Source organism: Canis aureus, chromosome 13 (assembly GCF_053574225.1).
Source record: "Canis aureus isolate CA01 chromosome 13, VMU_Caureus_v.1.0, whole genome shotgun sequence".
Lineage (NCBI taxonomy): Eukaryota > Metazoa > Chordata > Mammalia > Carnivora > Canidae > Canis > Canis aureus.
In genome coordinates, this window is record NC_135623.1 from 53380478 (window position 1) to 53406487 (window position 26010).

Genomic DNA, 26010 nt, shown 5'->3' on the forward strand with positions numbered 1-26010 from the left:
TAAATACCCAGTAGTATGATTCCTGGATTGTAGTATAGTTCTATTTTTAATTTTTTGATGAACCTCCATGCTGTCCTCCCTAGTGGCTGCACCAATTTGCATTCCCACCAACAGTGCAAGAGGATTTTTCTCCATGTCCTCACCAAAAGTTGTTATTCTTATGTTTTTGATTTTAGTCTTTCTGACAGGTGTGAGGTGATAGCTCATTGCAGTTTGGACTTGCATTTTCCTGATGATGAGTGAAGTTGAGCATCTTTTCATGTGTCTGTTGGCCATCTGGATGTCTTCTTCAGAGAAAAATGTCTGTTCATATCTTGTGCCCATTTTTAAAGCTGGATTTTTTGTGGGTTTTTTGGTGTTGACTTTTATACAGTTCTTTAAATGTTTTGGTTACTAACACTTTATCAGACATGTCATTTGCAAATATCTTCTTCCATTCCACAGGTTGCTTTTTTTGTTTTATTGATTATTTCCTTTGCTGTGTAGAAATCTTTTATTTTGATGTAGTCCCAATAGTTTATTTTTGCTTTTATTTCTTTTGCTTCAGGAGACATATTCAGAAAAATGTTGCTATGATCAGAGAACTTATTGCTTATATTCTCTTGTAGGGTTTTTATGGTTTCAGGTCTCACATTTAGGTTTCTAATCCACTTTGAGCTTGTCTTTGTGTTTGGTGTAAGAAAGTGGTCCAGTTTCATTCTTTTGCATGTAGCTGTCTGGTTTTCCCAACACTTTGTTGAAAAGACTATCTTTTCCCCTAAAGTCAGGAACAAGACAAGGATGGCCACTCTCACCACTTTTATTCAATTTAACACTGGAAATCCTAGTTACAGCAATCAGACAACATCATGAAATAAAAGGCATCCAAATTGGTAAGGAAGAAGTCAAACTTTCACTATTTGTAGATGACATGATACTGTATACAGAAAACCCCAAAACACTCCATCAGAAAGCTACTAGAACTGAGAAGTGCATTCAGTAAAGTCACAGGATACAAAAACCAATGTACAGAAATATGTTGTATTCTTTACACTAATAAAGAAGTGGCAGAAACTGAAATTAAGGAAAAATCCCATTTACAGCACCCAAAACAATAGCATATCTATGAATAAACTTAACCAAAGAGGGGAAAGACCTGTACTCCAAAAACTGTAAAACACTGATGAAAGAAATGAAAGATGATGCAAAGAAAGACATTCCATGCTCATGGGTTGGAAGAAGAAATACTGTTAAAATGTCTATGCTACCCAAAACAATCTACTGATTTAATGCAATTTCCATCAAAAATACTAACAGCATTTTTTGCAGAACTAGAACAAACAGTCCTAAAATTTTTTTGGGAACCACGGAAGATCTTGAAGAGCCAAAGCAATCTTGAAAAACAAAAACAAAACCAGAAGTATCACAGTTTCAGATATCAAGTTATATTACAGAGTGGTATTAATTAAAACAATATGGACTGGCATAAAATTAGACACATAGATCAAAGGGATAGAACAGAAAACTCAGAAATAAACCCACGATTATATGGTCAATTAATCTTCAACAAAGGAAGAATGAATATTCAATGGGAAAAAGTCTTTTTAACAGATATTTTTAATAAAATCTTAAAGAATTATGAGTTGACTTAGTTAGCAGAAGCTACATGGGTATCAGAAAAAAAGGGTATTGATTGATCAGAATTAGAAGAGACTTGAAGGCAAGAGGGAGATTTTTTTTCCCAGGCAGATATGGGGTCCAGAGAAGGGACAATTACTAAGGAGGTTGTTCCAGTTACTATAGTTATAATACAACAACTATCTCAAAATTTAGTTTTTTTTAAAAAACAGCATCCATTTTATTGTGATCATGGATTAGGAATTTGGATAGGGTGCATGGGGACTAGCTTGTCTCTGTTTCAGGATGCCTGGGAGTTCAACTGGCAAGACTCAAAGGGTTAACTCAGCGGTTCGGTCTGGAATCATTGGCCGGGTCCTTCACTCCTGTGTGGCACTTGGTTTGCACCAATTTTAGGACTAAGACCACTAACCAGAATTCCCACATGTGGCTTTTCCTTGTAGCTGGGCTTCCTTTCAATATGGTGATCTCAGGGTATTTGGACTTCTTACATGGTGGTTCAGAGCTCCAAGTATGAATGCTCTAGTAAATAGGGTGGAAGTTGCATCATCATAAGGCTGTGAGCCAGTCTCAGAAGTCACACAGTGTCACTTCCACCATACTCCATTAGTTGAAGCAGTCAGAAACCCACGTTGATTCAAGAAGAGAATTAAACTTCATTTCCTCATGAGTTAGTGACAAAGAAATATAGTAAAAGAGCACATGGTATGAGGAATATCATACTATCTTTGGAGAATAAAATCTGGCAGGACCTAGGGAACTGGGTAGCTGGAAGAATGGGAACAAAAATGGATAGATTAATAGTAGTAAGTTTATTCAGTGCAATACCAAATAGTAAAAATGAGTGAACCACAACTACACATATTAACACGGATGAAGCTTAGAAATACCGTGTGTTATTGAAAGTGCAAGTTGCAGTATACTTAATGGTATGCTACCATTTTTATAAAGTTCAAAATAGTTAAAGATAAGCAAGACATTTTTTATTATTTTAGGTTTACCTACATATGTGATATGACCCTAAAGAAAAAGCGAACCGATGAGAAAAGGGAAAATTTGGTGATAGTGGTGACTCTGAGGGTGATAGCTGGCAAGATAAAGGAATGGAACAGAATATACAGGCGGGGGATGCCTGGGTGGCTCAGCTGCTGAGTGTCTGCCTTCGGCCCAGGGCATGATCCTGGAGTCCCGGGATTGAGTCCCACATCAGGCTCCTGCATGGAGCCTGCTTCTCCTTCTGCCTGTGCCTGTGCCTTGTTCTCTCTCTCTCTGTCTCTGTCTCTCTTTCTCTCTCTCTCTGTCTCTCATGAATAATAAAATCTTTAAAAAGCCCCCAAAAGAATATACAGGCGGTTTCTAGGTCCTAATACTGCTCTACTTTTGAGATAGGGAGTGGTTTTGGGTGTTTGGCCCACCTTTTATTAATTTACTGTTAGTTTGTCCATGTTGGCTAGGTGGTTAATTTACATATTCATTCAAGAAATACATATTAAGAGCCTAATATGTGCCTGACATGTGTTAAACTATGAGAATAGAATGATAAAGAAGACAGTCATGCATGGTCCCTACATTTTCAGCAGGGGCTTGTGGTGAAAAAATACATAGTAGGGGAAGAAAGTAAACAGGACATGACTTACAGTAAAATAAGTCATCTCACGGGAGGACAGCAGCCGTGAGGGGCATATGAGTCAGGATAAATCTCTGTAAGGAAAGAACCATCTTCATGCAGACCTGAAAGATAAATAGACAGAAGCAAGAGCATGTGCAAGGAAGGGTTCAGCAGGGACAAGGACCTAACAAGTTTGTGGTATTGAATGAACATTAAGGATGAAGCAGGAAATAGGCAGAGATGAGCTTGGACAGTTAAGTAGGGCCTAGATCATGGAAGGTCTTGCAAACCATTCGCATTCTAAAAGACTCTTGGTTGCAGGGGCCTGGAGCATACCTTGACCAACTCAAATGGGAAGGTGATTTTTATCATAAATATGTCATACCATCTATGGAGCCCAAGGATAAGGGTGGGACCAGTTTACAGGGACATCTCAGACCAGGAACTGGAATGCACTCAAGGCATCAACACTCTCTTGTCTTAGTGCATCTTTTTGTATCTAACTTCTCTCTGCTGACACCTCTGATTCTAAGGGTCACGTAACAAAAAACATGACCACTGACTTTCTCAGTTCCAAGTCTTAAAACCCAGACAAAGAGACCTAGTAACTATGGCTAGTGTAATAATAATGCAGCTCTCATGGAAGCCATATAGACAGATGGGAGCAATTACTTGAGAAAGGATCCTCCAATGTCCTTAACCTCTGTTAAAAACTGATGATTTTCCTAAAGGTAAAAGCCATTTTAATAGGATGGCAATATAACATGATTTGCATATTAGGGAGATGAATTTGTCCAAAATTTGGAGAACTGTTTTGGATGGTGGTGATAAGGTCAAAGAGAGAATAATGAGTTGGTAGCTTGCCTCAGGTGAGAAAGAACGTGGTGTGGGTGGTGGCAGTGGGATTTTGAACACGTGGTGAATTTCTGTATACTTTATACTAGGCTTGAGAGTTTCAAACTGTCATTACAGCACTCTTCCAGAAAGTCTAGCACCCAAAGAGGGGTGGTAAATGTTTTAATGGCCAATAAAAGAATCTTCTCAAGGAGGGGAGTAAGTTCTTTTTCTCTTTGTGATTCCTACAGAATGGATATGATTCACTGAAGCTCACTGTTTTGAGCCCCCTTAATGTCTGCATCTATCCTTTTTGTTTTATTCTCATTGCCATAATGAGGGGATAGATCTAGGTTTAGGAAGTCCCATTTTGGAAAAAAAAATCAAACATTATACATACAAAATTAGACCAGGAAGTTAATTTGTATTTAGACTGGTAAAAGGAATCATAACTGATAAACACCACAAGCATTACAAAAATCCATAAAAGTAACAGAACATTTTTATTAATTCACTACTTCCATACCTCCCCACAATTTTTTCCTCGTATATATATTTTTTTGGCTACACACTTGCTGATCACCTCTTTAAAAGCTAAGGATTGTGTAATAATTTTTTAGAGAGACTAGAAAGACAATTCAGTCTTTTTCCAGCTTAGTGGATTGAAATTTTAAAAATTAATAATAGTTTAGTAAAGTTTCTGTCAGCATCACAGATCATTATTATAATGCCATGTTAATTGCTCTCAACTATAAACTAGTCTCAAACTTAATTGTTTTTAAATGAGTTGCTTTAGACTCTCTGTGAAGTGAGGCTACAAGTATATATGTGTTTTATAAACCTAAATGCTCTAAAAAATTTTACTTTGTACAATTCCATTTTATAAAGAAAAAAGTATAGAGTGTTTATAACACAGTTAAACAGTTATAATGCATATATTGCATTGTCGAATATATTCCCACAGGAGAAGACATCCCTTTTGATTAGTCATCAATAACCAAATCTTCCATGTCCAACTTTACATATCTGATAGTTGGTAGAATTTTCCACAGACTTGGCTTCTGGCTCCATACATTTCAAAATGTGTTTCTCCTCTACCACCCACACCTTTGGGGCGTAAGGTCTGAGGGCATATTATGTTGCAATACAAACTGTGGCCCTGCACCTTCATGTCAAGACTCTAGGTAAGATGGCACTGGGGCACAGGAGCATTTCTGAAACCATATCTGGGCAGGGAAAGATAGTAGTACACGGAAGTGAATGAAAACCACATAAATATACCTTATTAAACCCGAACTAAATCTCTCTCCAACTAAAATTCTTCTTAGTCCATTCCCATAATGCCCCATAGCCTCTCTAGAGCACAAGGAAAGGAAAGTGATATGGAAGGAAAGTAGAGGTGTGCTCTAGACTGAATGTTGGTAGCCCTGCCAATACATGCATGGGGGCCTGAAACTCTGATGGAATGGTATTAGGAGGGAGGGTCCTTGAGAGGTGATCAGCGTTAGTTGAGGTCATGAAGATAGTGATCTCATAATGAGGTCCTTATAAGTGTCTTTATAAGAAGAGGAAGAGACCTCTCTCTCCTCCCATGAGGACAAAGAAAGGCTATGTGGATATATAGCACCTCACATGGCTATGGGCAAACCAGGAAGAGGGCTCTCATTAAATTTGACCATGCTGGCACCCTGATCTCAGACTTCCAGCCTCCAGAACGGATTAAAAAAAATGCTTGTTATTTAAGCCACCTTGTCTGTAGTGTTTTCTTATAGCAGCCCATGGTGACTAAGGGTGGAAAGAGACAGTGATCTTAACCAATTAATATCTCATTTTTGCAAAGTTCACAAAACCATCTGACTGTGTGAGGTATTGTTAGGGTCTTTTCTGAGGCCTTAGATGAGGCTCAAGCAAGTGTGGTACCAAAAATTGAGCTTCATTAGCTTCAGGTAAATTCATCTTTGGCCACAATCCTAATTCTAGCCCTTAACACTTCATGCGCAGATCATCACATTAACCTTCCAATGAATTTCTCTGGATCAAGTCTCACCTGCTCCTCAAGCAGGTTCCATAACTACTGCAGTAATCTCTCCCAAATACCTTCTCTGCTTAAAGGCATCAGACATTCATGGAATAAAGACATTCATGGAATAAAGTCTAAATCCCTTAGACTGATAGTTGAGGTCTCTACAATAGGATTGCAATTTTTGTTTACAAATTTTTATCCTGTGGCTTTCTACACACACACACACACACACACACACACACAAGCAATTATTAGGGGGTCTACTTAACAATAGGCATTTCCCCAAATGTCAATATTATATAAATGTTTATAACAACCCTGCACAATGTGTAAATGAAAGAACAGACCTCAGAGACAACAGCTGGAGTTGGAAGATAGCTCGGACTGACTCAGTTCTCCTGCTCTTTCTACTGTACTATGCGCCTCTAACTCAGTCCTTGACTCTCTGGGTGAATTTGGATATGATTAAACCTCCATTTAATCCATTCTCTCAGAAAACCTTTTCCAATTTACTCCCTCAAGGGCCCTTTCCTACTTTGAACCGCTACAGTATTTGGAATCTATATTATTCAGTGGGCATGTACACTCTATACGGCCTTGCATTTTTAACTTAATCCCCCTATATGTCCCAACTGCAGCTTGGCTGTAAGATCTTTGAAGGAGGAGAGAATAGTTGATGCTTTTGTGTATCCCTTGCAACACATGGCAAGACTCCCTACACCATTTAATAGATAATTCTAGAATGAATATATTTGTTCATCAGTGGGACCCACAAAATTAAGGTAAAAAAAGGGGAACAGCCAGCCATTGCCTCTCACTATTAATATCTCTACCCCATTATTAGATTATTAGGGGAAGGACAGTTGCCACTGGTGCTCAGTTTTAAACTCTTCTCAGGAGTACAGCTGCTGATTGACAAGACCTCAGAGAATATTAAAACAGCACAAGCACCAGTTGGCACTAGCTGACATAGCGATGCTATTCCCCAAAGCACTACTCTCAGAGGTGACTGGCACACCCATCAGCTTTCACAATGATGACAGAAAATAAAAGGGTTTGGTTCCCTAGGGATCTGAACACTTTAACTGGAGAAAAAATTGACATTTCCTGAATCACCCTGACGCTTGTCTACTGTTCTCCAGTATAGTTATATTTACCTTTCTATCATATTTATTGTTGGTCTTTATTTTTTGTAAGAACTACAACATTTGATTTTTAAGTTTTACTTACTATTTTCAACTTTGTGTCATAGAACATTTAAAATATATATGGGGGTACCAGGTGGTTCAGTAGGTTGAGCCTCCAGTTCCTGGTTTTGGCTCAGGTTGTGATCTCAAGGTTGTGAGGTTAAGCCTTATGTCAGGCTCTGTGCTCAGCAAGGAGTCTGCTTGAGTTTCTTTCTCTCTCTACCTCTGCCCCTCCCCTGCTAAAATAAATAAATAAACCTCTAAAAAATAAAATATATACAAAAGTAGACAAAATAATTGGACTGATCCCCATATAAGCATCACAAAGCTCCTAAAATTAACATTCCATGGCCAACCTTGTTTCATTTCTCCTTCAACTCAGGATTTTTTTTGAAGCACATCCCCAGAAATCATATTATTTCATCCTTTACTCTTTTTAAAAATATGACAAAGTAAGTGTCTTGACAAAAGAAGCTCAATATGGGAAAATTTAGTGATAACACTTTTAACATGACAAATTTTTAGAATCAGGATATTTGATTTATATTTTATTTAATTTTACAAAAAATGCTTATGTAAAATATCTCTTTATTTAAAAAATCCTGAATATAGAAATCCCGAGTAATAGCAAAAAGATAAAAATTAATCTTGTTCATCTTGTTCAAATTTTGTTCAAATTTTGGGAGCTAGCTAGCAGGAATAAGTAAAATGTCCAACCAGTATAAATGTTAATCTGGTGTTTCAGCTGGAAAATGTTTTGAACCTGTTTACCTCATTCATATATTTCTTTCATGAGAAAGAAATTCATGAGAGAGAGAGAGAGAGAGGCAGAGGCACAGGCAGAGGGAGAAGCAGGCTCCATGCAGGGAGACTGACGTGGGACTCAATCCCGGGTCTCCAGGAGCACGACCCGGGCTGAAGGCAGGTGCTCAACCACTGAGCCACCCAGGGATCCCCCTCATTCATATATTTCTATTCTGCCAATCCAATTCCTTAACAAAACATCTATAAAATTTGTTTGACTTCAGAGTGGTCACTGAGTCATTGAGGCTTCCTCAGGGGGGCGTTTTGCAGCACTGATTGGAAACAATAGTCATACAAAATGGGGAAGAGTGTGTTGGTGGCAAAAGTCCCATCTCTTCCCTCTTCAGCTCTCTTGATGTTAGTTTTCCTCTTGCCATGAAAGAGAGTGGAGGCTTGTTTGGACACTCCCAATAAAGTTAGAATGCAGGGCAGGTGAAAAAAGTAAAACAGACAATTTAAAAGACATTTAAAGAGCCTATAATGAAATTCATTCAACTTCTTAATCTTTTTAGTTTCTGATGTCTCTCATTGTCTCTTAGAAAGGATTCATGCTCTCCTCCTGGTTGCTATGATGAGACACATGTGGAACTTTTCATTTTCCTGGATTGTGTAGACTTTAGCTGTCATCTTTACTGAATAAGCCAGCCTACAAGACAGCTAAGTTCAGGCCTTTTGTTATTTTTATTTTTTGTAATAGTAAGAAAAAAAATGACTGATGTAAAAAGAGGAATGCATTTCTAAACTCTGCTGAGGGGAGAGTCTCTGTAGAAGGGGTAAATGATGAGGGAACTAGAAATGCTAGTCTGGGGGAAGGTGTAGAGGTCTCTAAATCTGAGAAGGGGGACAAATGGATAGTTTAGAGGCTTAAAGGTAGTAGAAATCTCTGCACTGTTCCCTTTCTGTCATTACTCTTAAGAGGCAGGACCCCAGGTGTCAGGCTTTCAATCTCAGCAAATCCCTACCCTGCATCTCAGCGCTGGAGCCACTGTGTGATTTGGACAATAAACAGAGACAATGACCAGTGTGGGCTGAAAAAGAGTGCATTTCTCAACCACCTAAGACCTTCAGAATTTACACTGAATCTGGACAAAGGGGGGTAATAGTGCCCAAATAGTAGCCCAAATCAATTTTCCTATAGCCTGTTGATTAAACATTATTTACAAAAATAACAAATGTGCCATTTCTTAAACGTGAGATGTGAAGTAAAATTCATGACAGCTGTGTTTTATATTTTGCCTAATTTTGTTTTAAATTTGTATTTATTTATGATAGTCACAGAGAGAGAGAGAGAGGCAGAGACAAAGGCAGAGGGAGAAGCAGGCTCCATGCACCGGGAGCCCTACGTGGGATTCGATCCCAGGTCTCCAGGATTGCGCCCTGGGCCAAAGGCAGGCGCTAAACCGCTACGCCACCCAGGGATCCCTATATTTTGTCTAATTTACTTTCTCAGAGTACTTGAAAGAATCCTCAGAAAAATTTTGGGAAGTTTCTTTTAATGGGATTATTATATTTATGATTTTGAAGTTTTTCTTTCATGTTATAGACTGAACTGTGTCCTGTCTCCCACCCACACTCAAATCCATATGTTGAAGCTCCAGAGTCCCAATGTGATTGTACTTGGAGACAGAACCTTTAAAGAGAAAATTAAAGGTAAGTGAGGTCATAAGGGTGAGGTCCTATTTCAGTAGGACTGATGTCTTTATGAGAAGAGAGAAAGACACCAGGACTATGCACAGAGAAAAGGCCATATGAGGACACAGCATGAAGGCAGCCATCTACAAGCCAAGGAAAGAGGCCTCAGGAGAACCAACCCTGCTGACACTTTGGTCTTGGACTTCAGCCACCAGAATTATGAGACAATACATTTCTGTTATTTAAGCCAATTTTAAGTTTGTGGTATTTTGTTACAGCAGCCCATAGTTAATAGTTTCATATATAGGTCCTTATTCTCAGAGAAAATCTATGATATTTTACCCTAGTAGAAATCCTACTGTCAGGTGGCATTGGTTTACACTCTACTGGAAAAAATGCTTCACTTTCTGAAAAAAGTGCTGCAAGGGGCTACAGAACATACTGTATTTTCCATTGAGCAAATACACAGAAAGTGAATGCTCCCCACACAGTGACTAAAACAAGAAGACAATATGTGCAGGTGCCAGGGAAGGTACCACTATGTTAAATTTCACCATAAATACTTGCCTCGGATACTGTGGTAATGCTAACAGCACGTTAACCTTTGTCAGGGTGAAGTTGTTGAATACATGTTAGTTAACTGATGAGATGATATTAACTGATAAAAATTACTTTCTTACTCCCATATTTGCCTGTACACCACCATTACAATTCCTCTTAAAATCTTTAAAGATTGAGAGTCAATCTGCTTATGATTTTATAGACCTATAAAATTGCTAGCTAAATTTCATATGTACTATCCAAAAATAGAGGGAACAGGAAAAATACAAGGATAAGGAATACCTATTGCTAAACTACCATAAGTTTCTAGAAGTCAAGGATATATCATTGTAACCTTGAGATCCTCAAACTTGCCATTTTACATATGGCTGGCATTTATTACCGGTTTAGTGCATGTGACTTTGAGAGAAAAGCGTACAACTAATATGGCTGTAGAATAAAGAATAAATCTTGCATATAACATGCAAAATTCTCTTCCTTACTTTACAATTATATACTGCATGCACGTGAAAATATGCAAGTAGGTTTTAACTGGGTCAATAAACTGACACAAATGTAGGTATTCCTGAATTTTTAGATATTTCCAAATACCTATGGTATTAAGTATTATTAAAAACAAACAAATAGACTGTCTTAACTGGTCACTTTTTATTTGGTTGGCTTCTCCCTCCATCACTTTCTTGAGGTATAACTGACAAATAAAATTGCAGGATATTTAGTGTACATGAAGATTTGATATACACATACACTGTGAAAGGATTTCCACAATTGTGTTAATTATCACATCCCATCACCTCACATATTTACTTTTTTTGGGGGGGGGTTTCTTTTTTGTAAAAAAATAAAAACATTTTTCTAAAGGGAAACTTTCTTACACTGTTGGTGGGAAATGCGAACTGATGCAGGCACCTTGGAAGATAGTATGGAAGGTCCTCAAAAAAGTTAAAAATAGAGCTACCCTACAACCCAGGAATTGCACTAGTAGGTATTTATCCAAAGGATACAAACATAGTGTTTCGAAGGGGTACCTTGCACCCCAATGTTAGAGCAGCAATGTCCACCTTAGCCAAAATATAGAAAGAGCCCGGATGTCCATCAACAGATGAAGATGTGGTATGTATATACAAAAGAATATTAGTCAGCCATCAGAAAGAGTGAAATCTTGCCATGTGCAGTGGCATGGATGGAACTAGAGGTTATTATGCTAAGTGAAGTCAGTCAGAGAAAGACAAATATCATATTATTTCATTCATCTGTGGCATTTAAGAAACAAAACAAATAAACACAGTGGAAGAGAAGAAAAAATAAAATAAGATGAATATCGAGAGGGAGGCAAACCATAAAAGATGCTAGACTGTAGAAAACAAACTGAGGGTTGCTGGAGGGGAGATGAGTGGCAGGATGGGGTAATTGGGTGATGGGCATTAAGGAAGGCACTTGATGTAATGAATCACTAAATTCTACCTCTGAAATTAATACAAAGAAGTAAAGAAAAAACTTCCCCCCTTATTTAAGAACAAATACTAGCAAAGATAAATAGTGTCTAAATTCTCTAAATATATCAACTCAGTAATATGACCATTTGATTTGCAATTTGTCATACATTAGTATGTATCATTACATTAGTAGCACATATCATATATTAAAACAACAAGGAAACCATTATTTCTAGATCCCAGGTAAACCCAGGATTCTCCCAGGAGTCAGTGGGAGAAGTACAAAAGTACAAAATCAGGTACAAAAGTACCTGATTCTATGTCTGCAAAACCAAATGCAGGATAAAGTTCCCTTCGTTGATCTATCACTTCACCTCTAAGTATTCCCTGTGACAATTAGAAGACAGGAGAGGGAGAGAAGGACCTGAGTGACCAGGGATGTGGGAGTGACCTACCTGTGCTGCTACATGCATAAGCCCAGTGTGACTGTGTTGGCTGCAGTTTAGCTGCCCTCTCTGCAGGCCCTGCAGCCTAATCATAACAATAGCAGTGACATCAGAAAGCATTTACTCAGTGTAGACAAAACATATAAGTTTGTGCTAGGTGGTTCCATTTGTTATGTTTAATCTTACCAAAAACTCATGGCAAAAACAAAGTTTAACTTGGTTTCTACTCACAGGGAGAAGTCTAATGTCACAAGCAGTGCTAGAATAGAACTGTGCCCATGCTATGGATCAATTTAACCAGTATCTAAAAAGGCTTTCTTGAGGTGGTTCTTTGGAACTGGACATTAAATGATGGATCTAAATTTGCCAGGAGAAGAAGGTGCTGGGTGCTCAAGACAGAGAGAACCAACCTTGAAAAGCATTTAGACATGATACAGCATGACACATTTGGGGAACACTTCAAACAAACCTCAGAGTTTACCGGAACCCCAGAACATTTCTCTTTCTCTCTGAAAAGAGAAAACAAAAGTAAACAAACACCCCAGTGGCATAGTGGTTGTTTTTTATTGAGCCTTTTCTGTTGGCTATTTGACTTGGTATTATCTTTGCAAGAGCCCTACTAGACCTTCTATTTTATAGAACTGTTGGTGGGTGTAATTTTCATATTCTACCCTAGAAAATCTCAATTAAGGTTTTTATAAACTTGGAGGCCTTATTCAAAAGGCTATTGTATTTTATATTTTCAAAATAAATATTTATACTTGAAACTAAATTAGAGATGTTTTTATATTTACATAAAGCTATTTTATTTTCATTTTGTAATTTGCTTAAGCTCTAAAGGATAGTGAACATTGGTCTCTAATCAACTTTCTCATTTTTAAGACAACATGCAAAATGAGGCAATAATTTGAGTTTGGACAATGAAAGGAAAATTTGCCATAGATGTAGTCATGAATTACTGGTTTTCTTTTCTACATTTAACAGAGATAGCAGCATCCAGCTTTAAACTTCTAAATAATATTAGGACACCCTAAGTAATGAATTGCATTTAAGAGAGAATGTGACCTATGACTCATAAATGAAATCAATAATTTTACTATTGTTTATTAGAAAAAAGTCCACCTTCCTCTTAACTTTCAACATGAAGAAGACAAGTCTGAAAATTTTTATGTGAAGCCTTAATGTCCCAAACAAAGGTATAGGCTGGCAATGGACTAAACAGAGAAGTAGTAGAGAATTTTGGTTTCTTCTGCATGCAATGTGAGCATATTTACTTGTCTTAGACTGAAGCAATGTGGTGCATTTTTTTCTGAAATAGCTGGTGTTGGGGGGCACATGTCCCCTTAAGAGGTTGCAGTTTTAATTAATTGCATGGATGATATTGTGCCCACAGGATGCTGCATTTTTGAATCTTTCTCTCTGTCCCTTAGTGTATTTCTCATCCCTGGAAGACTGCCTGCAAAGAAGGGCATCATAGGAACTACAGCAGCCTATACTTCCACAGTTCTGTTTCATGAAAAGGGTCAAGGTCAGTTTCTGGCTATAAAATGTAGAAGCTCACCTCTAAACCAAGAGGAAATACCAGCTTTATAATTTGTCAAGGAATTCTAATCTTAATATTTCAGAGATGTACATGCTCGATAAACTATTAAACATCAACTAGGTCATCCTAGGTAACTACTTTGCATATTTCTACAGTGCAATGTACTTTAGAAGTTTTGGAATCAATGGAAAGAAAAGATTAGAATCAAGTAGAATTTCATTGCATCTCAGAACTCAAAATTCATGTTGTTCAGTAGTAGGTGAACTTGGCACGTATCTTCTAGTTTAATAAAGGCTTAAAAATGTAGCAAGACTATTAGTTTAAATAAACTTTTACATAAATACAGTTACCTAGGAATGCTCAAAAGATCAATGTTTAATTTTCTTGGTTCCCTCAGTGTCTGCCTTTGCACAGTTTATTTGCTCCTCCAACTATACAAGTTGCAGAATGTATAAATCATGCTATGGCTTTTTTTTTTCTGGGGAAACTAAGTCATTTCCAGGCTCACAACATGAGTTGAATTATATAGATTCTCTGGTTTCAAGCACCAGAATACTCTCCCTGTTATATGTGGTCACGTGATTCATTATTACAGAGCTTCCCAAACACTTTTGGTCATGACACACCAAAAATTGTCTTAGTCACATGGCAAACTGGAGTAAATGGAAGAGGGTACTCCCAGTGATGGGGCCAGGGGTTCCAGCTTTCCCTGTCTCCTCTCCACAAGCCTGAGAGAGAAGTGTCTTAACATCTTGGTACACTTACAATCTATTCACAGGCACACAAATCAATTTATTTAGATTGAACACAGATCAATTTATTTAGCTATTTATTTTAATAGCTCATCTAAGAAGTCCAAATACTCATCACCTACAGTCGATTATCACATTTTAGATTTGAATGGGGCCTAAGAAAATTTTTAGACTGACCATTCAACTCACATAGAAGACAACCACAGAGGAAAGCAATAGCATGATAGAGTCAGGGAAGAAGGGATTTTATTTTATTTTATTTTATTTTATTTTATTATTTTTTTTAAATTTTTTATTCATTTATGATAGTCACAGAGAGAGAGCGAGAGAGAGAGGCAGAGAGAGAAGCAGGCTCCATGCACCGGGAGCCCGACGTGGGATTCGATCCCGGATCTCCAGGATCGCGCCCTGGGCCAAAGGCAGGCGCCAAACCGCTGCGCCACCCAGGGATCCCGGGAAGAAGGGATTTTAGAAAGAGAACTAGGTCTGAATCTCAGAGGGGCTACTGTTGAGTATGTTTGTAATCTTAGGCATGCTACTAAGCCACTCAGAGTCTCCATGTCTTCATCTGCAAAGTAAGGATAATTTTAATTACCTTGCTATAATATTTTAAGATTAGAAATAGCGTATGTGAATTACATACCTAACATGGTACGTGACACATAATTAATTGCTAATTTCCTAAGTGACTTTTCTAGTTTATGGGGCAAGATATAGAGCCTGAATTGAAATTCCATACCTCACTTCCAGCTTGGTGCATTGTTCATACATTGTGGTGTCCCAGATATTTCAAAATATTTTGACCCCTTATGGTAAGGACTGGAGGTGTGCCCCCCAAATTCACATGTTGAAACCTTAACCCCCAATGTGATGGTATTAGGAGGCAGGGCTTTTAGGAAGCAATTAAGTTAGTTAAGGTCACAAGGGTAGAGCCCACATAGTAGGATTAGTGTCCTGACAAGAAGAGCTCTCTCTTCATGTGCAAAGATGCAGCAAGGAAGTGGCCAACTGCAAACCGGGAAGGGGGCTCTCACCAGACAGCAGATCTGCTTGTACCCTGATCTTGGACTTCATAGCCTCCAGAACTGTGAGAAATAAATGTTTGCTGTTCAAGCTGCCCAGTGTATGATATTTTGCTCTAGCAGCCCAAACCGATTAAAATACTTTACTTTCATTACTTGGGCTCACTAATGTAGCTCATCAGTTTGGTGTTACCAACCCCCACTTTATCCTACAAAGTAAGCCTGGGGGGAAAGAGATCCTTTGGTAATAATCCTAAAAGCAACCAATATTTGGGGAGCATTTATAGTTTTCAGTGCTTTTTTCAGACTTGGAGCTTCTGAATAACCTTGGGAAACTGTAACAGTCCATGTTTTCACTACCCTTGATGTACAGATGAGGCAACCTCAGTCAAAGAAACTAAATATGGTTGAGGCCTATCACCCCCGCATGACAGGACATGAACAGAGTCTGTCCTGGACCATTGTATTTCCACTGCTTTGCTTCACTGCTGGATTTGTAGCAAACTGCAGATGAATGTGTTGATGGTTCAGACCCCTAACCACATAACAGTGGATCAGTACATAGTGATGAGAGAGGGGGGAATAAGATATGCACTGGGGGTGGAGAAGGCAGGTCTGAAGGAGGAAGGGGACACAAGAGGACACTTCTAGCTTTGCTAGAAGCTAAGAAGTGGGTGAGGCTAAGGCTTCTCCAGATGTCTTCAAGCCATTAGGATAATTTCAATTTGCTAAAAGAGTAGCATGATTTGAGGCCTCTGTACAGTGGCAAGATGCCACCTAATGGTACCACACCTTGCCTTAGGCACAGACTGAGTTTTTCTGGTATTCTGATAAGATGAGGGAGTATTTTACCAAGCATTATTTTACTCTTTTAAAAAAGATTTATTTATTTAGGAGAGAGAGAGAGAGAGAGAGAGCCAAGTGAGTGGAGGGGACTAGCAAAGAGAGAGGGAAGGATCTCAAGCAGACTCCCTGCTGAGCATGAAGTTCACAGACCCTGAGATCATGACCTAAGCCAAAATCAACAGTCAGATGCTTAACCAGCTCAGCCTCCCAGATGCTCCTATTTTACTCTTAATTAAACTTTAAAAAATTGAAGCGATACATCAAAAACAAATTGAAATAATTTAATTCAACCAATATTCATGACAATATAAATTGGTATATACTGCAGTCACTTGGAGAACTGATTCATCATGCACAATTTCTAAGTTTATTTACCTGGTTTCAAAGACAGAGAAGGTATAAAAATATAAGAAATTAAGATTAATATTAAGAGATAGTAACTTATCCATATATATTTAACTTTGTGGGGAATAGAAAAACATATGCTGAATTGTGCCAAATGTATGTGCAGTTAAAAATAGAGGACAGATCCAGTGAAATCTGATCTTAAATCCTTCAGCAGGAATTGGTACAGATCCTCATTTCTCTGAAGAGCACTAATTTTTGACTCTTCAGCAAACCACTTGCTCTTTCTAGACTAATTTTTCTCATTTATGAGAGGTTGCACTAGGCATTGGCTAAGCTTTTCATTTTAAACTTACTTTAATAGATGATCTGGGTATTAAATGGTAAAGATAACTTCAATTTATGGAACATATAATAAATATCAGATATTCTGCTGGACTTTGTGCATGTGTGTGTGTGTGTGTGTGCAATATCTGTAATCCGTACTACAGTCAAGCAAAGTGAGCATAAGTCTCATTTTATATAAGGGGAAACTGAGGCTCATTTCATTTGGTGATTAGCTTAAATTAGAATCCAACCTTGTTTACCTATAAAGCCTGCACTCCTTCTTCACCATATACATTCTGAAGATGTGTATGTAGAGATGTTTGATATTCAAGAAGCCGGTTTGAATATACAGTCTAATCACTCACTTGTTCTACAAATCTTTATTGGACTTTTATTATGTTCCAGGTACTCTGATAAGAGCTGAGTCTACATTGATGAACACAACCAATAAGGGACCCCTACCCATGAGGAGTTTCACTGTCTTATAGAAGAGTCTGTTACTTAACTATTCCAGCAAGGAGAAAAACATAAATGGTTGTTATTGGTAGGTGCTATTTTAAGTCTCCAAATGCTTTAAGAAAAAGAAAAATAATAATTATAAAAAGAATATAATGCAGCCATTTTGATTCTTGCATTTTGTCTCTAAGGTAACAAAGGTTTTTTTTGTGTGTTTTTAAATTTTATGCATTTACATATTAATTTTTGTTTTAGGTTTTTTATTTAAATTTTATTTAGTTAACATGTAGTCTCACCTTAGTTTCAGGAGTAGAGTTTAGTGATTCATCACTAACAGAAAATAACCAGTGCTTATCACAAGTGCCCTCCTCAATACCCATCACCCACTTAACCCATCCTTCAGCCCACCTTCCCTCCAGCAATGTTCAGTGTATTCTCTATGGATAAGAGTTTGTTTTATGGTTTGCTTCTCTCCCCCACCCCGTTCATCCTTTTGTTTCTTTTTCTTTTTTTTTTTTTAATTTTTATTTATTTATGATAGTCACAGAGAGAGAGAGAGAGAGAGAGAGAGAGAGGCAGAGGGAGAAGCAGGCTCCATGCACCAGGAGCCCGACGTGGGATTCGATCCCGGGTCTCCAGGATCGCGTCCTGGGCCAAAGGCAGGCGCCAAACTGCTGCGCCACCCAGGGATCCCTTGTTTCTTAAATTCCACATTTGAGTGAAATCATATGGTATTTGTATTTCCATAATTGATTTATTTTGCTTAGCATTATACTCTCTAGCTCCATCCATGTTGTTGCAAATGGCAAGATTTAATTCTTTTTTATGGCTGAGTAATATTCCACCACACACACACACATGCACACACAAATACGTATATATATATCATAACTTCTTTATCCACATATCAGTCAATGTACATTTGGACTCTTTCCATAATTTGGCTATTGATAATGCTATCATAAATATCAGGGTGCATGTGTCCTTTCGAATCAGTATTTTTGTATCCTTTGGGTAAATAAATACCTAGTAGTGCTCAACTCTTTTGAAAGACAGTGATAAAGTCATCCCTCCTTAGGCAAATACATACACTAAATTTTTCTGAAGGCTCATCATAGGTAGTCTCTCTAACTCCACTTCTTAAGAAACAGAGTCTCTGACTACATCTAGAGTTAAAAATAATTAAGAGTATTTCCACTTGTGCAAGAAGCCATTTAAAACATACAGATAGCATGAAAGGCACATGCACACTATTTCTAGAAATTGACTTTTTTCTTAACATTTCTAACGTTAATATTAATTAGCAGAGAATTAAACATAATCTCTGAGTGTTTATTAGCTTTGGGAAATACAAACTAATTAAGAGTAACTAATGTATATCTAATTAATTAAAACTTACGGTCCCTTCTCAATGTGTTTTCTTTTGTTTCAAAATGTAACAGAATCTACTGTTCATTGTATTAGGTATGGACTAATGAGATTTGTGGTATTTAATCTATTCTTGATTTCATCTCCCTGTCAACCTCTCTGCCTTACTCCTGCTAAATTTGGTTGTATATTGAATCTAATAGTCTCTGCACTTTCTCCCCATTCATTACTAACCCCAATCTGGCTTCAATGCACCTGTTCCTATTATAAGTGAATCTCAAAGTGAAAGATAATCATATTCAATTTCCACTCTTCCTGAGAGTGAAAATCTTTCAGTCAAGTGGAGAGAACTTCATTGTGGAATTTTTGGTATCCTTTAAATGGGGCTTAGTGTAACTAGACTTGCCCAGATGTGCCTGAGAAAGAGTGTCAAAAGGAAAAGATCAAAATAAAGGCACTAATGAAGCCAAGAATAGTTGTCTATTGTTCTTGACTCAGATCATTTTTTAAAAATGAAATGCTTGACTGACACAGATTCAAATGCTTGCCTTTCTTGACAAAGGCTAACTCAATGTGTTGACATAATTGTGCAAAAGTGCCTCACTAAAGTGCCAAATAAAACAAGACATAAGCTCCAATAGATGTTGCATTGACAAATACAATTAAATATTTCTTAAGATTTTGCAGATAATACAAATTATTCCTAAGAGATTTAGAAATTCAAACACCCAAGAGAAATCTTGCCTTCACTTCTTTTGATATTTTCCAGTTTTAACTGTCTTTGGATATCATCTATTGTGGTATTATCAATGTTTTTATTATCTACTCAATTCTTATTGACATCTTTATTCCTGCAACACCCTGTTTTCCTTATACCCTGAGGCCTGCAGGAATGGAAGGAAGCTTTGTTATGTTCAGACTTTGTTAAAGGGAAAGGTCATTTAAATAAAACTTTCAATAGCCCAAGTTCCTGACTTGTAAGTTGGGGGTTATTCTGCCAACTTTCTCCGAGTATATAAAGTAACTTCAGAGCATAGAGACTATTGTCGTTACATTAAAATAGATGACTCATGCTGTGTGTATTTCCAGGATGAAGAGTTAGTTCCTCCTGCATTTCTTTCCATGTGGCCAGAGCAGAGGGTCCTCCTCCCAATCCTCCCAGACTTCAAAGGAAATATTATATTCCTGTTTCCTTCTAGTGTTGATATAGGGATGGAATTAGAGAGTTTAGGCAGACAACATCTCTCCTTTCTAGAAATATCTATATGTAAGTAGTATATACAGAAATTTATCTAGATGTCTGTGCATAGAAACATATGGAGAAATTTATCTCGAAATATATGTATTTTGAAAAAAATACAGCAGTGATCCAGTTTAGTTTACACTGTAGAGGAAAGAATGCTGAACTCTGAGTTAGAAAATCTGCATAGTTACTAGTCATGGGCCCTTAAGCAACACATGAAACATCTCTAGATCCAGATTAGTTTACTCAATGGTACACAAATGATAACTCTTGCCCTATTTCCTAGGCTATTGTGAGTGTGAAATAAAGTCATGTATGTGAAAGTGACTTAAAACCTGTGAAGCTCTATGCAACTACAGAGGGCTGTTATTGCATGACACCTTCTACTTACCTGTAGTGGTCTACACCAACTTAGCTTGTGTGCCTATGGACCTCATCTGTAAAATTTATATTGGAAGCCAAAGGAAAATGGTTTGATCTATACAAATATTGGTTTTACCTATGACATTTACATCTTAAGGGGCAAAAAGTGCATTTGTGTGAATAATTGTGCACAAAAGAATGTTAATAAATGAAGTAGAAGGAAAGGTTAGCATTGTGCCCTAGTCAAGGGAGTAATTATACATTTCAGGGTGAAAAGTGCAAGTTGCAGGAGCTGCCTGTTCGCTGGTGCCAAGACAGCTGTGTGTTTAATCTCAGTAGCCCAGCCAACTGGTATCAGCTCTGTTATCGCTCATCACCTGCTCCTACCTCTGCTGTTGTGTGAGAACCAGTGAGACTCATGGCTTGTACTACAGCAAACTTTAGTTTGGATTTTTTTCCTGTCAATATGTTGAATTGGCAATCTGAAATGACCTCAATTAAACTGAACACTCGGGTAGAGTAACTTATCTGAACTGATTTGCTTTCACCTCCTAAACATGAGGATTAGTATCTATTTTCATGCCTGTGTTAGCACATGCCATCCTCGATGCACTAGTAGACATACAGAAGCTCTATCCTCTCAAATAACCAGTGTTCTTTCAGTGTGTTCGGCTTTGGTCTGAGATTCAACTTAGTTTTCTTTCTTTCCCTTCTTTGGCCAAAGACACTCAGGTATGTTTTTTGGCACATCTACATTTCTATAATTAGTTAGTGCAAGTGTGCATAACCCGCAGGCTACACTCTTACCCCTGATGTTTTGCAGATGCACCCAAACACCTACAAAAGTGAGTTACATGCTCTTCCTCAAAGCCCAGTTCAGAATGGCCAGGTGCCACCGTGCCTCTTAGTTTCTCCTATGCAAGCATGGGTGCTGGTTGGCTCTACGGTTACATGCTGGCATGAGTTTGCTAAACCACTGCCCTTATGGAGGTTGTGTTTTCTCAACCATGACTTCTGAGTCTTATAATACGTGTACGTTTAGGGCTTGGAGTAGAGAAAAATTGTAGCTGTTTTTATAGATTTGAACTACTTCCTCCCAAATCCAGCTGCATGTTAATATTATTGTCACCATGGATCCTAGCTGGTGGCACTCTTTTTTTCTAAATATTTTGGTATCTTTTTTTTGAAAGGAGATAGTTAAACATTTCTGCAATAGCTAAGTGTGCACAGACCACAGGAATACATTTGTGACATTTTCCTGCCAAACAAGTACCAAGATGTGGAATATTAAAAGTTTGATTCAGATTAAATGAAGTCATTTTAAAATTAGCAGAACAGCAAGAAGTAATAAAATTATGGTAGCATTTTGGCACATGTTCTGGCATTCATATATTCACAAGTTCACCTTTCACTTGCTGAAATAGCAAATGGTTACTATATCTGTGATATATTAATCATGTTTCTGTTTCCTAGATCACAAATCCAGGTTCAATTAAGCTTGGTTAAGTCTAACATCTCTCAGATAAATAATTGATATTTTCAAAATTTCCCAGGTCAGATATTCTGCATAACTTTAAAAAATGAATCTCTCTCTATTTCATCTGTGACTAAAATGCAGTGGAGATTTTCAGAAAGGTTACATTTCACCTTAATGTTCATAGGTAGAATTCCTGGAATGCTGCTACATACCTTAAGAAGCATTTTTTACAAACATCTTTAACATGTATATGTTTATAAGCATTAAGCTTAGTAGCAGCATTAGATATTAAGAGAAAAAATATTCATAGCTGTTGACAAAGCTACCTTTATACAGTATTTGCATTCTTGAAGATTTGCATGTCCGTATTTCTAGAAATGTGATATTTTACATTGACTTAATAGCAATTGCAGAAATATGTTTTCATAGACTTATCTTTCAAACGCCATGCAAATAATTTTTCAGAGTATGATAAATCTCTTTTCTTCTTTGTGCATTTTCCTTGCAAAAGTCTTCAGTTAATATGAATTGCTTTTATTGTGAGAAAACATATTTATTTAAAAATTTTATAAATTTCAAACAATATCCAACACAAGATTAGCTAAACTTGTGTTATCTTCACACAGTGAATTAATTTCTATTCACTAAAACTCATATTATAAAAGAATACTTGTGATACGAGAAAATAAATAATATATCACATAAAAAGCCTATTATAAAATAGTAAATATTAAGTTTTGGTAAGAAAACTGTAAGTGTATACATGGATAGAGAAAAGTACAGTATGGCATATTAACTGTGGTTGTCTCTCAGTGGTAAGAATGTAGATGCTTTTGTTCTTCTTAAAACTTTTCTACATTTTTCAAATTACTCTGAGAATTGTATACTACTTCATAAGCAGGAAATACATATATATAAAAATAATAGTGTATATAGTGCTTATATTCATCTTTTAAAATTCTATATTTAGCAGGCATGATAAGGAGAGTACAGGAAATCTGGATTGAGAGACCAGAACAACAAAATTCACAGAAGTGTAATAGGACACTACATTTGGTGAATGGCAAGTAGACCTACAGAGCTGAAAAGGTAGACAGGGTTAGATTATTTAAGAGCTCAGAAATTTAGATTCTATAAAAGATGACCATACATACTGGTTTACCTGAGAGGGTCCACTTTAGTCCTATTGTAGCAGCATAATTATTAATAGCATCCTCCATTATTAGCAAAATTATCTAGTTTAGATGATATATCATGTGGTCAACTTATATAAATACTAGGAAACCACTGAAACTTGTTACTAGGAACTTAACCAGATTTACATTTTGGAAGGAGGTCCTTGGATGCATTGTGCAAAAATGAATTTTGGTGGGGAGAGGATGTGCAGGAACATGGGCAGGGAGATCAACTGGGAGACTATTGTAAAGTTTATGAGAATGATGTCAGTAGCAATAGGGTTATTGTAGACGAGACAGAAAGGACATTTATATAGAAGAGCAGGTTTAAACATTCATATAGGAGGCATTGAGATATTTTAATGTAGAAATGGGGGTATCTTGATACCATTTGTGAAAAGTTCTTAATTTAAATTTGAATTTGAATAGCTTCATATATCAGGGCTTCTGTACTGGACAGAGAAACTCGAGATTTTGGTCTGTGAGCTGTGAGAGAGACATCTGGCCTGTAGATGTAGCTTTGTGAGGGATCAGTTAGGTGCTGGCTGAGTAAATGCATTTGGTCAGCAGAGCTTGTATATTGAGGAGAGGGGAGGGTACCATATTTAAGAGATTAGCAGAGGAAGAGGAGTCTGCAAAGAAGGGTAAAGATTAGTCAGAGGGTTGGGGAAGTCCCAGGAAACGGAGTTGGTTTTGTAGTCAAAGAAATTGAGAGTATCAAGAGGGGAGCGATTAATGGTAATCAAAAGCCTTATGCTGGGGATCCCTGGGTGGCTCAGTGGTTTAGTGCCTGCCTTCGGCCCAGGGCATGATCCTGGAGTCCCGGGATTGAGTCCCACATTGGGCTCCCTGCATGGAGCCTGCTTCTCCATCTGCCTGTGTCTCTGCCTCTCTCTCTCTCTCTGTCTCTGTGTCTCTCATGAATAAATAAATAAAATCTTTTTTTTTTAAAGCCTATGCTGTAAGACATCCAAATAAAATGGACACATTTTGGAAGGATTGAGGCTAGAAGATTATAGAGGTAGAGAACCATTTGGAGTAGAAGAGTCTAGGTCTCAAAAGAGTTGAACTGCTGTTGAAACTCCACTCTCAAAGGGAGTGATAAGGGAGAGAGTTCAGGAATAAAAGCAATGGAATTTGATGACTGATTCAGTGTTCTAGGAGTTGAGAGGGTGGGATTCAGAGTTGACCAACAGAAATCAGTATTTGTGAAAGGCAACAGTGAGAATGAAGGATGAAATACAAAACCTCACTATGCCCCAATTCTTAAGGAATTATAGTATAGATTTCTTGATGTAGCTACTTTGGTAAGCAATGATGGCTGTGCCAACCAGGAAGGAAACCTGTTTCATAAGTGCAAGGAACTGCTTTTTTCCCCCTTCTTTGATGATATCAGACAAGAACCTGGAGCTTTGTTTACCGTTTCAGCAGGGCAATGGCAGCAAAGGCCCACAGATGAAAGAAAGGTGGAATCCAAGAAAGGAAGACAGAATCAAAACATCCTTTCAATAAAAAGAATGATCACTGAAGAAAAGCTCAAAATTTTAGGAACATTAGGATGGGAAACATGCAAATAGTTGTATTCATCTGTAAGCTGCTTTTGGGAAGGCAACGTGGTATAGTGGAATAAACAATTGAACTGGTAGACCATACAGTAGATTTAGGTTCTAATATTGGTTCCATTGTTAATTAACTATGATCTTGGGACAAATGTGATTTAACTCTTCTGGGTATCAGCTACTCATATGTAAGAAGATTATTGTTAAAGTTTATGTTTTTTAACTTTAAAGTTCTATTAGTATAAAGGCCAACATAAAATTACATCTAGTGTGCTATGATAAATCTGATTCCATGAAACTATGCTAAATTTTGTTGACTTGTGTCACAAAATTTCACTCACTGATATTTAGTGGCTGCGTTGGCCATAGAAAACTAATGCTAAAACAGATAATACGGGAATAAGCCAAGTTTTGCAAAGTTAAAAAATCATAAAATACGTAAAGAGTTATTTTCCAAGTTACAAAGAAAAACGAAAGAAAACAAAACAAATAATGAGGTTGTGTCTAACCTGAGAACCTGTAGGACAAGTTTCAGTTCAAAGAAACTGTTGAAGGCCTCTTAATGGTGCCTGGAGGGGTAGACAGTGTGGTGGGTTAGAGAATAGAATACTTTTAATCTTTGGTTTCAATACTTACTCAATTCAAAAAAAGAAAGAAGGAATGAAAGAAGGAAGAAAGGGGAAGGAAGAAGGGAAGGAGGAAGGAAGGTAAGAAAAAAAAGAAAGGAGAGAAAGAGAGAAAAGGAGGGAGGATGGGAAAAAAAAGAGAAAATGCTATCTGTTGTTTATTGTTGTAAGAAAAGTTTAGTGTGGTAGAGCATAACTATAGTTTCAATCCTTAATCTTCCAGTAAGTGTGTTGCCTTGGGCAAGTAATTACCCATTTCTGGGTCTCCATTTCTTCATCAGTAAAATGAGAGGTTTGGGCCAGATCATTTTGAAAGTTCCTTCTTACTCTATGGTGTTACAACATTGACAATGTAACTCACATGGCCCAGGATTGTGGGTTTGTGTTGCTCAGAAAGGAGTAAAGCATAGTGTTGGGGAAAAGTTATCTATTCATTATTTCACTTTAATGCATATATTGAGTTTTAGGAAATCGTTTTCAGCAGACCAAAGTAAGAAAATAAAAAGCAGTCTTACCAATTAATGAGCCCTACTATTCCAGCTGTGATAGAGGGGGTGCCTGGAATCACTAAATCTGCCCTTCAATGGAGTCCGGAGGATTCACCTCTTCTGTTCTCTCTGCCATCCTTCTTCCAATGTTAGTCCTAGGAAGATGTGCTTGTCTCTCCTGCAGAAGAAAAAGGCAAGCTTCTGTCCTAGAGAAGGAATGTGGAGGAGAGCTAAAAAATATCCTTAGCTACTCGAACTGTGGAAAATCATG

At 37.4% G+C, this 26010-nt stretch overlaps 2 long non-coding RNA genes across 3 annotated transcripts in view; one reads left to right on the forward strand and one right to left on the reverse strand.

Annotated features, from left to right (window-relative positions):
* Positions 1–26010, forward strand: part of LOC144282523 (uncharacterized) — a 96009-nt gene that overhangs the window by 36831 nt on the left and 33168 nt on the right. For both annotated transcript variants that reach the window (XR_013350992.1, XR_013350991.1), the window contains exons 2-4: positions 9618–9724; positions 13580–13677; positions 17390–17528. This is a non-coding gene — a long non-coding RNA (uncharacterized LOC144282523). The remainder of the gene's footprint in view (positions 1–9617; positions 9725–13579; positions 13678–17389; positions 17529–26010) is intronic.
* LOC144282526 (uncharacterized) overlaps positions 786–26010 on the reverse strand; it is a 167314-nt gene continuing 142089 nt past the window's right edge. Inside the window, exons 2-4 of the long non-coding RNA XR_013350996.1 lie at positions 25767–25917; positions 3255–3348; positions 786–2385 (exon numbers count right to left, since the gene is read on the reverse strand). This is a non-coding gene — a long non-coding RNA (uncharacterized LOC144282526). The remainder of the gene's footprint in view (positions 2386–3254; positions 3349–25766; positions 25918–26010) is intronic.